This window comes from Colobus angolensis, unplaced genomic scaffold, assembly GCF_000951035.1.
Source record: "Colobus angolensis palliatus isolate OR3802 unplaced genomic scaffold, Cang.pa_1.0 Scaffold53, whole genome shotgun sequence".
NCBI classification, from domain to species: Eukaryota; Metazoa; Chordata; class Mammalia; order Primates; family Cercopithecidae; genus Colobus; species Colobus angolensis.
In genome coordinates, this window is record NW_012118821.1 from 3,564,449 (window position 1) to 3,566,623 (window position 2,175).

Consider the following 2,175-nt stretch of genomic DNA (forward strand, 5'->3'; position numbering starts at 1 on the left):
GACCACGCGGAAGAGGGGCTGATGGCGAGCATCGAGCGGGAGTACTGCCGCTGAGGACAGCATGCCCCACCGGGCCTTGGAGGCACCTGCTGGCTGGGGCACCCCCTCCTCGCCCAGAGCTCTAGCAGGAGCTGAACCACCTCCAAAACGCAGTCACTCCCGGATATTCAAAGCTGACCTTGCAAATCCACTTTCAGACCGTGCTGACCTGGGCCAGCCACTGGCAGTCATGGTTGCTGGTGGGGGCGACTAGCTGTGCAGACCCACAGGTGCGTGGGCCCGGGCTGCCGGCGCCTTCTCCCCAACGCGGGGAGCCTGCCGGATTCTCCTGGAGCCTGAAATGCCTGCACCTCTTGGTTGCCCGCTCTCCACAGTGGGGAGGGCTCACGAGGCCTGGGTGACACAAGCGAGCCCCTCCTGGCATCCGCGCCACAACACTTCCGGAAGGTTCCGCTGTGGAAGGTACACCCGTGCTGCTCCCTCAGTCTCAGGCCCATCTCTCCAGGGGTGACCGGGTCAATTTAGAGCTTCTCAACTTTAACTTCCTAATGAGCAGCCTGGGGGTGCTGTTGACATGCAGGACCTGAGGTTCCGTTCGTCTAACCAGCTCCCCAGCCCAGGCCCAAGCTCCGAAGCCCCAACTGCACTTTGAGGAGTGAGAATCCCAGCTTTGATCTGCCTTGCAGTGGGAGGTAGAGCGCATCACTGCCTCTCTGGGCCTCAGTTTCCCTCTCTGGAAAATCAGCTCTGGCAGCTCTTGGAGGCCCTCCCCAGCTCTGACATTCTGGAACTGCACAAGCCCAGGCTGCCACTGCTGTTCCCCCACCCCAGGCACAGCACTGCCTTCCCTGCGGGGACCCAGCGCCCGGGTCCCACGGGGAGAGGGTCTGCCTGACACTGGCTTTCCAGTTCTCCCTCTCACAGGCAGCCTGGCCAGTGCCTACGGGGCTTTTAAATTCTCTTCCCGCCTAGGTGGAAGGTGGGAAACCACAGCAGTAAGGCAGGAAGAGCCTTGGAATGTTCCTGGTTGACAGATGGGAAAACTGACCTGCCCAGGACGCCCTGGGAACAGGGGGCGGAGCTCCGGCTAGAGGGGACTCCTGTGTGGGCGGGCAGGTCTGGAGTCTGCCGCCTGTGTGCGGGGTGGTGCGGCCTGCTGGGGGACAGCTCGGGGGAGAACTGCGGGGAGAACAGCGGTCCAGGGAAGCAGGAGGCAGGCGGTAGGCTCCTCCCGAGCAGCCTGGAGGGCATCAGGACAGAGGGGTAAGGAGGAAACAGCGCGGCTTCTGCTGAAACCAGTACAAGCCTGATTATCTGGCGTGACCCGCCAACACGGAGGCCCCCCCACCGTTTTCTTTTTCCCCGGAGAAGAGCTCCGCTCGCACGTCCTTAGAACATGGCAGAGCAGGAGCATCTCAGGAACCAAGGCCAGCTCCTTGGCGCTGTCCCCTGACTCACAGGCCTGCTGCGGCCATTTGCAAACGGGCATTTCCTTGAACTTCTGAGAGTGCCTTTGACCAGCTGTTCGCAGCTGGGAAACTCCAAGTTTCGAAGTCAGAGCTTGGAGCGGCCCCCGCAAGGGCATGGCTCAAACCCTCCGCAGAGCTGGGAGCCATTGCTCATGCAAGCCCAACCGATCCTTTTGTTATATCTTTATATAGATGGAAGTCTTTATATCAAATACATCTTTTAAAATAAGTTAACATTTTATTTTTTACCACCAGATGGATAAGGCTTTGAATTTAATCATGTAAATGTTTATAATTTTATGTCATTTTGTTAAAATGGGACGTTTTCAATTGGTTTCCAAGAAAAAGATAATACCTCTGCATTTTCTGGTAGAAAACGCGTAATACCCTTAATGAGATCAATGTGTTACGGGAAAAAAATTCCAAAAGTAGTTACAAGCTATATCAATGTCAAAGTAAATGCACTTCATCAAAGCTAAGAAGTCACAGGAATTGTTCTCAGGTCTTTAAAAAAATTTTTCCTGAATTCACGAACAGTGTCTTCTGAACAGCAGCTAGCCAAATAAAGTGGTATGTGTGTACTGCAGCTGCAGGTGAACTTAAAAATAATAATAATAGGCCGGGCGTGGTGGCTCAAGCCTGTAATCCCAGCACTTTGGGAGGCCGAGGCGGGCGGATCACGAGGTCAGGAGATCGAGACCATCCT